Source organism: Cryptomeria japonica, chromosome 1 (genome assembly GCF_030272615.1).
Source record: "Cryptomeria japonica chromosome 1, Sugi_1.0, whole genome shotgun sequence".
Lineage (NCBI taxonomy): Eukaryota > Viridiplantae > Streptophyta > Pinopsida > Cupressales > Cupressaceae > Cryptomeria > Cryptomeria japonica.
Genome location: NC_081405.1, coordinates 215,579,169 through 215,592,361, shown reverse-complemented (window position 1 = coordinate 215,592,361; position 13,193 = coordinate 215,579,169).

The window sequence follows — 13,193 nt, the reverse complement described above, 5'->3', positions numbered from 1 at the left end:
GCATCAACATATAGCAATCTTATCCAAATCATGGAATCATATAAGCTCTAAATCCATAATGCATAAAAATAAAGCATCCATAATAGTCTCAACATAAAAATAATTGAAATGCTAGACTGGATTGGGGTAGGGCCTCATTGTTATGTCCCGAAGACAACTAAGAGGGGGGGTGAATCAGTTGTCAACTAAACCAAAAACAACTTAACCAACTTAATTCTTAATACCGATAAACTAGTTAAGTATGCCAGTAGATAGTGTTAACAGTTAATTGCTACACTAGTAAATATTATTGCATGAAACATAAACACAAAGTCATCCACAACACATAACACCAATATTTGTACGTGGAAACCCTGTAATGGGAAAAACCACGGTGGGAAACCTTACCCATAATCAGATGATACTACTACAGATAGTAAGTGTACATAAAAGGGGTCTGCACATGCAGAAAGCCCAACAACCTAGAGCTCACTGCTCAATCACAAAATGGAAGTCACTGACTACAGTTGGATGGTTAAATCCAATAAGAATGTATTGCACAAAATAACATCTTCATATGTTGGATTCAATACCAGTGTAATGTTGATATGCTTTCACAACAACCTAACTTCACCTTCAAATGATGTCTATGTGTATAGCTCTGCTTAATCTTGCATATACCTTCACACAATTCTTTTTCACATTCCACATTTGATCTTATAAATAAGATCGTACATTTATACCATAACCTAAGACCAATTATAGTAGGTCGGCTCTACAAGATATTACAATAAAAACATTTTACAAACAATATAATATCTGATGCAATAACAATTAAACATGTCATCTTAATGCATTTACAACAATAATTAATCATTTCCATAGTGTGCCATACTGATCTGGAAAAGATAAACTTGCCGGTGTAACCCTGGACCTATTTATTGGTAAAAGAAAATATGCAAATATGAATATACCAATGAACAAAACTCCAGGACAAGATGTCCAAATGATGTCTTTGACATCACCAAGTGTCTTCCACATAATTTCGAGTGTCGGTGATCATTATATCTTATCAGTGAACTATATACTATTAATTGTGCAATTGTTACCTGCTTGCCGGTGAATGTTGCTGGATCTCCAAAGTGCTAGTGTTTTAGTAGGTGTTGACATCAATGACAAAACCAAACCAAAATACCAACAATCTCCCCCTTTGGTATTGATGGAAACACAAGATGAAAAAACCATCAAAGTGCCAAAACAGAAATGCCAAATACTAAAAACCAACAATCTCTCCTAAACAACAATCTCTCCCCCTGGGAGCAACATGTGTTATCCAAAGTTTTTCAATACCAATCTCTCCTCAAAAGATAATGTGTTTTTCCATAGATATCTCTCCCCCTTTGACATCAAATGCCAAAGTTACAATAATACCAAGTTCATATACAAAATACCAATGAATTCGATATACCAACTACTCCCCGTGAGAAGTAGCTTCCTCATCAAAGACCGGAGTAAAAGATTTCTCTGTTAATTCTGTCGGTTGATGACAATCATCAATTGTCTAAGTTTCTACTGGTGGTGGCATGACTCCAAGCTGATCTCTAAGATATTCAAAAGTCTCCTTAAGCAAAGGTTTTGTGAAAATATCTGCAAGCTATTCTTTAGTATTCACATAAACCAGTTTTATCTCCTTTTCTTCAACTTTTTCCCTTAGAAAATTCAATTTGATAGAAACATGTTTTGTTTTAGAATGTAATACCGGATTTTTAGATATATCAATTGCTGCAGTGTTATCACAATATATAGTAATAGGTTCCTTGCATTTTACCTTTATGTCTTTCAACATTTACTTAAGCCATAGTACCTGTGTACAATTAGTTGCTGCTGCAACATATTTTGATTCTGCTATTGATAAAGATGTACAACTCTGTTTCTTACTCAACCAAGAAACTAATCTCTTTCCAAGAAAGAATGCTCTGCCGGTGGTGATTTTTCTATCATCCACATCTTCTACCCAAATTGCATCTGTGTATGCACATAGGTCAAAATTTTCATGTCTTGGATACCATAATCCAAGATTTATAGTGCCTTGTAAGTACCAAAAAATCCTTTTTACTGCTAATTCATGATTTTCTCTAGGATTACTTTGAAATCTTGAAACAATACATACTGCATTCATAATATCAAGTCTGGTTTGTGTCAAATACAGTAAACCTCCTATCATAGATTTGTATCTAGTTGGATTAACAGGTGTAGATTCATCTCTTTGATATAATTTGTCATTTGTAGTCATAGGTGTGCTTACCAGTTTAGAGTTATCCATCCCAAATTTCTTTAGTAACTCTTTTAATTATTTGGATTGACTCAAGAATATACCTTTGTTAGTCTGTGAAATCTGCAATCTTAAAAAGAATCTAATTTCTCCAATCATAGACATTTCAAATTCTTGCTACATTTTAATAGAAAATTCTTTACATAATCCATCTTCTCCTCCAAAGATTATATCATCAATGAATACTTCTATAATCAAGATGTCATCATTATTTATTTTGTAATATAAATTGATGTCTACATTTCCTTTAGTAAAACCAATCTTTAAAATATATTTATCTAATCTTGTATACCAAGCTCTTGGGGCTTGTTTTAATCCATACAGAGCTTTTCTTAACCTGCAAACCATATCATTATCATCTGTCAAAGAAAATCCATCAAGTTGTTCAATATAGACTTCCTCTTCAAGATCTCCATTCAAAAATGCACATTTAATATCCATTTGATAAACTTTGTAGCTCTTGTGAGTTGCAAAAGCCAAGAATAATCTGACTGCCTCAATTCTAGCTACCGGTGTAAAGGTTTCATTGTAATCAACTCCTTTTTTCTGAGAATATCCCTTACGCACTAGTCTTGCTTTATTTTTGACAACCTTACCATCTTCATTAAGTTTTTTTCTAAATACCCATTTGATTCCAATTACATTTTTATCTTTAGGCCGGGGAACTAATGTCCAAGTGTTATTTTTCTCAATTTGTTCTAATTCTTCTTCCATAGCTTTAATCCAAAATTTATCTTCACATGCCTCATTAATAGATGATGGTTCAATTTGAGAAATAAGACATACCTCTTCATTTGTCAATCTTCCTCTTGTCATAACTCCTTTAAATTTGTTTCCAATTATCTGATCTTCAAAATGATTCAATCTTACATACCGAGGTAACTGGATCTTCATTCTGTACTGGTGGATTTAGTGTAGGTTCATTTGTCACAATTTCTATTGCCGGTTCAGAGTCTATATACCTTGATGTTTCTCTTAATTGTTCATCAATCTTTACATTTGTACTCTTAACAATTTTCTGCAATCTCTTGTTAAAACATCTATATGCCTTGCTCTTAGATGAATAACCAAGAAATATTCCTTCATCACTTCTAGGATCAAATTTGCCAATATACTCATCTCTTTTGATATAACATTTACTTCCAAAAATTCTAAAATACTTAAGAGTAGGATTATTACCAAACCATAGTTCATGAGGGGTCTTACCAGTTTCACCTTTGATGTGAACTTTGTTGAATGTATAACCATTGTGCTAACTGCTTCTCTCCAATATACATGCGGTAGGTTTGCTTCAAATAACATACTTCTTGCTGCATCCAAGATAGTTCTATTTTTCCTTTCAACAACTCCATTTTGTTGTGGTGTCTGAGGTGCTAATAGTTGTCTTCTGATTCCATTTACTTCATAGAATGTATTAAAGTCCTTAGATGTCAATTCACCTCCTTAATCTGATCTTAAACATTTGATTTTCTTACCAGTTTCATTTTCAACCATTGCTTTGAACAGTTTGAACTTTCTAAGTGCTTCTGATTTTTCTCTAAGAAAAGTAACCCAACACATTCTAGAATAATCATCAATAATTAGCATGAAATATCTATCACCTTGTAAGCTTTTAGTTCTAGTTGGACCACATAAATCAGTGTGAATCAAATCAAGAGCATTGTTGGATTTTTCTGGAATACTTTTGAAACTAGCTCTAACTTGTTTTCCAAATTGACATTCCTTACATATTGTATTCTGAGGTTTGACAATTTTAGGTAGATCTCTAACTGCCTTAGAAGTACTAATCTTTTCCATGCAATCAAAGTTTACATGACAGAGTCTCTTATGCAATAACCAACTTTCATCTATATGTGCAATCAAGCATGTCTTTTCACTATTATTCAAATGAAAGATATTACCTCTAGTCTGATTACCGGTTGCAATTTCCAAACTAGTTCTATTCATGATTTTGCATTTTCCATTCTTAAATTGTAACTGAAATCCTTTCTCAACCAATTGACCAACACTTAAAAGATTACACTTTAATCCTTCAACATAGTAGACATTGTCAGTGTTATGCTTACCATTAAGAGATATTGTACCCTTACCTTTGATTGAACGGGCTTTGTCATCTCCAAATCTTACTAATCCTCCATTGTATTCTTGAAAGTTCATGAATTTACCTTTGTCTCCTATCATATGATGTGAGCATCGTGAGTCAATGATCCATTCGTCCTTTACTTCAACTTTAGCTGCTAGGGCTTGTTCTACCGGTTGAGTAGTAGGTGCCAGTTGATCTTCTGTTATAGAAACAAAAACCCATCCATTGTCTGTCGGATCCTCATTAGAATCATCAGTCACACCTTCATCAGCAATGTAACAAGTTTTGTCTCTATTCTTCTTAAATTTGTATCTCTGATATTCAGGATTAGGCTTGTATGTTCTTCTAGCTTCTTCTCTTAGTCTAGCATGTCTATTCGGGCATCTCAAAGCCATATGACCAATCTTATTGTAGTTAAAACATTTAAAGGGTGTTTTACCTTCATACTTACTTCCAACTGGACCTTTAGGCATTTTCCTTGCAAATAGTGCTCCAAGTTCTTCAAGTTTTTCATTCTCCTTCCTAGTTTCTTCAAGTTCTCTTGCATAAAAGGCTTTCCAATCTGATTTGTCAAATGATGGAGCAGATGATGCTGATGCTTTAAAGGCTAAATCTGTCTTTATAGTAGCAATAGGACCAAATTCTTCAATTTCAAAAGCTGAAAGTTTTCCAATCAATGTATCCTTAGTTACTAATGTATTAGGCATTGTTCTCAACTCATTTATAGCTGTAGCCTTCATTTTATATACCAGTGGCAATCCTCTTAAAATTTTTGAAACAATTTCATCCTCACGAAAGGTTCCTCCACAACATTTAATACCCAAAACAATTTCATTTACTCTTTCCATAAAAGCAGAAATCCTTTCATCTTCTTCCATTTTCAGATGTTCATACTTGACTCGGAAGCTTTCAAGTTTTGCAATTTTGACTGTGGAATCTCCTTCATTCAGTGTTTCCAAATGATCCCAAATAGCTTTAGCAGTAGACCTATTGGATAATCCCATGATTTGTTGATCTGATAAAGCGCTCAAAAGTGCTTCTCTTTCTTTACAATCATTTTCCTCATCTTTAGTCAAGGTAGTTGGACTGGGTTGACCAGGTACCGTGACAGTATAACCTTTCTTTGTAACTTCCCAGACATCTTTACCAATGCAATTCAGATGTGCCTCCATTCTGATCTTCCATATGCCATAGTTGGTTCCATCAAGTTTATGACTGTCCTTCTTGAAATAATTAGTAGACATTGGATCTCCTCAAGTTGTTAAACTTCTGCAAAAGAGGACTAAGCTCTGATACCAATTGTTAAGTCCCAAAGACAACTGAGAGGGGGGGTGAATCAGTTGTCAACTAAACCAAAAAAAACTTAACCAACTTAATGCTTAATAATGGTAAACTAGTTAAGTATGCCAGTAGACAGTGTTAATAGTTAATTGCTATACCGGTAAAGATTAATGCATGAAACATAAACACAAAGTCATCCACAACACATAACACCAATATTTGTACGTGGAAACCTTGTAAGGGGAAAAACCATGGTGGGAAACCTTACCCACAATCAGATGATACTACTACAGATAGTAAGTGTACATAAAAGGGGTCTGCACATGCAGAAAGGCCAATAGCCTAGAGCTCACTACTCAATCACAAAATGGGAGTCACACTGACTACAGTTGGATGGTTAAATCCAATAATAATGTACTACACAAAATAGCATCTTCATATGCTAGATTCAGTACCGGTGTAATGTTGATATGCTTTCACAACAACCTAACTTCACCTTAAAATGATGTCTTCATGTATAGCTCTGCTTAATCTCGCATATACCTTCACATAATTCTTTTTCGCATTCCACATTTGATCTTACAAATAAGATCTTACATTTATGTCATAACCTAAGATCAATTTTAGTAGGTCAGCTCTACAAGATATTACAATAAAAACATTTTACAAACAATATAATATCCGATGCAATAATCGATTAAACATGTCGGCTTAATGCATTTACAACAATAATTAATAATTTCCATAGCATGCCATACTGATCTGGAAAAGATAAACTTGCTGGTCCTTGGACCTATTTGCCGGTAAAAGCAAATATGCAAATATGAATATACCAATGAAAAAAACTCCAGGATAAGATGTCCAAACGATGTCTTCAATATCACCTAGTGTCTTCCACATAATTCTGAGTGTCGGTGATCATTATATCCTGCCGGTGAACTATATACTATTAACTATGCAATAGTTACCTGCTTGTTGGTGAATGTTGTTGGATCTCCAAAGTGCTAGTATTTTAGTAGATGTTGACATCAATGACAAAACTATACCAAAATACCAACACTCACACCCTCCCCCTCTAGGCATGAACTTCCTCTTGGAGTTCATAAAAAAGGTGGGGGTACTATGATCTCATATGTGATGTGTCCTCCGATGAAGCTGTAACCTCATCATAGCAATCCCACTGGACCCTAACCTAGTCCAGCTCTCGACCTCAAAGGGCCAGTGTCCGACATGCCAAAATGCGAATGGGATCCAAAGCTAGCTGCCCGTTTGACTCCACCTGCAAGGCATCCCAATCTAGTATATGAGACTCATCATAGATATACTTCCTCAAAACTGATACATGAAACACATCGTGGATGCATGACAGGCTAGGTGGCAGTGCTAGATGGTATGCAACTGGTCCTATTCTCTCAAGGATCTAAAATGGTCCTACAAAGAGAGGTGCAAGCTTAGAACCCTTTCCATAATGGTATTGACTCTTATGCAGTCGCACTCTCAAGAAGACTCTATCTCCAACCAAGTAGCTACGATCTATCCTCTTTGCATCTGCATATTTCTTCTATCTATCCTATGCCTCTCTAAGACACTACCTAATCAAATCCACCTGTTGTTCCATATCCCAAACTATCTCAGGACCAATAACAACTATGTCCTGTATGCGGTCCCAACTCAACGGTGTCCTGCAAGGTTTGCCATATAATGCCTGATAGGGTGGCACCCCCAAAGAAGTGTGATGCCCATTGTTATAGGCAAAATCAACTAAGGGAAGGTACTCTTCCCATCTAGTCTGATGGTCCATGACGTAAATGCGAAGCATATCCTCCAACACCTAGTTAACCCTCTCCGTTTGACCATCCATTTTCAGATGATAAGTTGTACTGAAGTTGAGCTTAGTGCCCATAGTTGCCTATAATGCCTTCTAAAAGGAAGAAGTAAAGAGGGAATCCCTGTCAGAAATAATCTTGTATGGAATGCCATGAAGTCTGACAATGTTTCGTAAGAACACCTGTGCTACTGCTGGTGTAGTGAAGGTAGTCCAAACTGGTGAAAAGTGGGCCACTTTGGTCAACTTGTCAACTGTCACCAAGATGACATAGGAAGAACAATGATGAAATCTATGGATATAGTATCCCACTTCCACTCTGGTATAGAATGAGATTGGAGTAACCCACCTGGATGGTGGTGCTCCGCCTTTACTCTCTGACACTCAAGGCATCGGGCTACTAACTCAGCAATGAGTTGTCACATTCCTGGCCAATGATATAACTGTCTCAAGTTAGCATGCATCTTCTTAACTCTAGGATGTGTTGCATAAGGAGCTCTATGAGCCTCTGTGACAATGAACTCTCGCAATCCCTCGGAAGAAGGTACATAGATGTGCCCTCTATGGCATAATAGTCCATTGGACTCCAAAGTATAATCCACATATTTCCCTTCCAGAGTATCCTGAGATCGTATCACCTAACAAACCTCTGAATACCATCCATCCTTTAGCAACTACTGTAGTATACGGTCTCTCAAATTTGTGCCCATAGATATGGTGTATACCTCATGACGTCTCCTACTCAAAGCATCAGCAACTACATTTTCTTTCCCATTGATGTAGTGAATGTCAAAATCATACTTGCACAAGAACTCCATCCATCTCCTCTATCGTGCATTAATGTTCAGCTAAGTGAATATGTACTGAAGACTCTGATGGTCTGAATGAAGCTCAAAATGATGACCCAAAAGGAAGTGTCTCCACCTCACAAGTGCATGCAATACTGCTGCAAGCTCAAGGTCATGAGTAGGGAGTTAAGCTCATGAGTCTTAAGTTTCCTAGACTCAAGAGCTATAGCCCTACCATCCTGCATAAGAACTTCTCCTAAACCCTCTAGGGAAGCATCTATGCAAACCATGAAGTCAACTGAGGGATCTGGTACTACAAGGATAGGTGCACTAGTAAGTGCCTTTTTGAGTTCCTCAAAGGCCCTCTCACACTTCTTTGTCCACTCAAATTTCTTCCCTTTACGCTGAAGAGAAGTAATAGGATGTGTGACTCTAGAGAATCCCTCTACAAAGCGTCGGTAATAACCTGCTAAGCCCACAAAGCTCCTGACCTTTGTCACACTGATTGGTGCTAGCTAATCCATAATAGCTCTGATCTTGGATGGGTCTACTAAGATCCCATCACCAGAAATAATGTGCCCAAGGTACTTGACCTCTGATCAAAAGAAAGCACACTTTGACAAACTACCAAACAACTGATTGTCCCTCAAACAGTACAAAACCTATCTCAGGTGTTCCTCATGCTCTTTCTCATTCTGAGAATATATCAATATATCATCCAAGAACACAATCACAAAGCGGTCTAGAAATGTGCAGAATACCCCATTCATGAGGCTCATGAAAATAGTTGGAGCATTCATAAGACCAAATGGAACCATGGTGAACTCATAGTGGCCATATCTAGTTTGAAATGTGGTCTTGTGGATATAGCTTTCCACTATCCTCAACTAATGGTATCCTGACTTTAGATCAATTTTGGAAAATACTTTGGCACCTTGAAGTTGGTTGAATAAATCATCAATTCTGGGCAAAGGATATCAGTTCTTGATGGTTACTTTGTTTAACTGATGATAATCCATGCATAATCAGAGAGATCCATCCTTCTTCTTCACGAAGATGACTAGTGCACCCTAAGGGGATACGCTACGATGAATGTGACCCTTCTCTAGTAATTCCTCAAGCTGCATCTTGAGCTCATTAAGCTCATTTGTGGTCATCCTATAGGGTGCTCTTGAAACTGGCTCAACTCCTGGTATAAGGTCTATATGAAATTCAATCTCTCTATGGGGTAGCATTCCAGGTAGCTCTGAGGGAAACATATCTGAATATCCCTTAAGGATAGGATGGTCATCAATTCATGTTTCCTTTTCATCCTCTTCCTCCCTATCACTAATGGTGATAGAAAAAAGCTAACATCCCTTTTGCATGCTCCGCTTAAGCTACATTGCGGAGATCATATGAAGAGACATGGATCTCTAAATCCTAGTGATTATTATGGGCAGACCATGATCATCCTCACACTCGATTTCCTTCCTGCAGCAATCCATCTTGGCTCTGTGGGCATATAGCCAATCCATGCCAAGTACGATACCATAAGATCCAAGTGGTGTAGCTCTAGTAGGTCTACTAGGGTGGTGGTATTTCCAATTTGAAGCTAACATGCCCTAACCTCTAATTCCACTGACACTCTAGCCCATAAAGCTAACTCCACTTCCCACCTGACACCCTGTCTAGTTGCCACTAGCCCGCAATGCTCCACAACCAATGGAGATATAAAGGAGTTAGTAGCTCCTAAATCAAATAATATAGATACATCGTTACCTCTGATCATACCCGCAACCTTAATGACTGTGGCCTGGTGCTCTGCCTAGCGGTTATCAACCACTGCAAAGACTCTATGGGACCTGCCCATATCTCCAACTGTAGGCTCTGATGCTTCCATTCGCTGATTCCCTCCCATCTGACCCTAAGGACAATCCCTCACCATATGCCCCATGGATTCACATGTAAAGCAAGCACTGTGTGCCTGAAACTGGGTGCCCTAAGGCCTAGGGAAAGCCTGTCCCTCTATCCTGCTAGATCCACTATACCCACCCCTAGAGGACTGCTGAGTCCTTACCGGAGGTGTGTAAGGAACCTGAGATCGCTGATCTCGCCTCTAACCCTAAGACTTCCATTGCTTGGGCTTTGTGCCTTGCTGATACTATGGAGGCTTTTGCCTTTGGTTTTGTTGCGACTGTTACGGAGGAGGGGGTTTGGAGAACCCCTGTGTGTTTCTATTATTACCCTTCCAAAGGGGTTTCTAAAATCCATATGTCTGGGGTGTAGGGTTTCAATTCTGGAACTGATCCCTAGTATCCTATGGTCTGACTTGAATCTCCTCTGCTATCAGTTCCTTCTCCACGGCAACCCGAAGGCTCCCTGGAGTGAACATCCTCACTGGTCCTGCTATGTCGACATTTAGCCCTCTGATGAAACGGTTGACGAGAAGTTTCTTGTCCTTAAGATAGTCCACGTATGGCAAGAGCTCAAAGAATTTTCTCTCGTACTGGGTCATTGAGAGACCCTTCTACTGGAGGTCATGGAACTCGTCTATCCTACGCTGTCTGTAATGCTCTGACAAGTACCTCTCCTCGTATCTCTCTGTAAAAATCTCCCATGTGAGAGTATCAACAACTAAACCACACTTGTATTCCTCCTGTCTCCACCATGTGGAGTCCATTCCTCTCAATAGGTGGACTGCTACATGTGCCTTTAGATTGCTCTCGTAAGAGCGCAATGCAAAGCACCTATCAAGGCTCAATAGCCATGCCTCCGCTTCTACCTCATCGATAGATCCCCCAAAAGACGGTGGCTGGAGGAGCATAACCTCCCTGACAAGATCCCCTGGCTCTTGACGAGCTCTCTCATAATACACTTGCTCTGCCACTAGAGGTGGTCCTTGTAGGTGCATAGACTCTGGCTCATTCCCACCCTGACTCTCTATGGGAATAGGAGGTGGACCTCCTAATCCATTCCCTATCTATCGATCTATGACTCCCTAAGTTCTGATTTTCAACATGATGATCCTTTGTTGGAAACCTATTCTGGACTATACCAATTAGGTTCTGGAGTGCTTCTAATATGTTTCAGTTTGGGTCATCTGGCTATTCGGGAGGAGCCTCTGGGTTCACTTCTGGAACCGATTCCTCCCTATCTACCTCTTCGTGTGCTATGCGTACACACCTAGGACCCCTTTCGCGCTTGCAAGCTTGTCGCGTAGTCGGAGGCATCCTTACAAAAAAATAAAATAAAATAAATTAAATAACTAATTTCTTTGAAAAAATATTTAATTAATTAAATTTAAATATCCTAGAAAATTAATATAATAGAATTAATTAAATAATTAAAGCAAAATGTAATGGAGAAAGGTTCCTAGTGTTCGAAACCTTGCTCTGATACCAAAATGGCATGCCCAAACTTTTGGGCATGAACGGGAATTTTTTTTTTTGAAATTCCAACTTAATCACATTAAATTAGCAATTATAAAATACACTAACAAGTTTTGTCTTAACTACATGGGAGTTAACTTTAACCACTAACACAAGTAGACAAAAATAAATTTAATTAATGTGGAATATTAATTCTCCAAAGAAATTATTATTGTCTCAACGATTTTAAATCACTAAATTAACTGAATTAAAATTCTCTAAAATATTTGGCGAAGGTATTATTAATCTGTAAAGCGAAAAAATCGAACCCTAGTTGTTCTCCCCTCCCCAACTCCAAGGAGAGAGAAGGGAGAGTCACTAGGGTTGATGGTTTTCACTTAGGGGAGACTTTACATTCAAAAGAGGGGTTGAAACCCACAAGATCCAATCCCATGCAATGCAAGATTGGATTCTAAATGAGTTTCAAGGGTTAAGACATCAAGGATACCCTCTTTTGTAAAGAATGTAGATAGAAAGATTGAACTAGGAATGCATGTAAAGTAGGAAAGATTTTCTTATAAACAGAGATAGGGATACAGGATGAAGCTGTGGACCTGGAATTAGCAGTAAAATGTCGAGACGGTGCTGTTCTGCAAATTTGAGTGAAAGTTGACGGGACAATGGCGCCCGGTGTGCACACAGTCCTCCTAAAAATCCGCGAAACGAAGGGGGATCTGTTCATCTCTGCACAAGGATTCCAGATCTTCAATTACAGCCGCATACCTGCAACCTACACACAGAAAAGAGAGGACGATTGGGGGGTTAGGGATGAGGGGTTTGCCTTTAGGTCAAACCCCAGTTTTGGAATTAACCAAGAAATGAGAATGCTGTAAATGTAAATGTTTGTAATGTAAACAAGTACTGATACCTTGTTGTAAGAATGTTTGTATTCTTACATGCGAAGGTGTAATGAATGTTGTATTTTGTATGTTGTAAGTGATCTCCTCTTCAATGGTTGAATCCTTGTCTTGAATGCAACACCTAGCCTTGAATGGAGACTTAGAATGCTCAATTCCTTGAAGGAATGCTTGAATGCTTGAATGCTTGAATGTTTGAATATCGCTTCCGCCTTTTGCACACATATGTCTTCCTCCTTTTTTTTTGGAAGAGGAAATGTAGTTTATATACTTGTCAATTAGGGCTGACAGACTGATTTTCCTGACCTTAGGCCGACCAGGAAACATTATTTCCCGATTTGCAAACTTAAAGACCCGATGCCCATAAGAGACTGGGCCCAAAATAGGGCCAGGATCCAGGGCGTTGGGCGCCATGGTCCTGGGGGACCACGATGCTAGGCACCCTAGTCCAGAAGGACCAAGGCACTGGACGCCATGGTCCCACCTCCCAGGACAGCAGGGTGCAAGGAGGGATCAGGCCAGGGTGCAGAAAAATGCAGTTTTTGGTGTCGTAAACAGGTTTCGGGGTCTCCATTTAGGTTCAATGTTGCGCCGCCATCGTGAAGACCCAAATGCAGTCAAAATTGCAAGTGTCACAA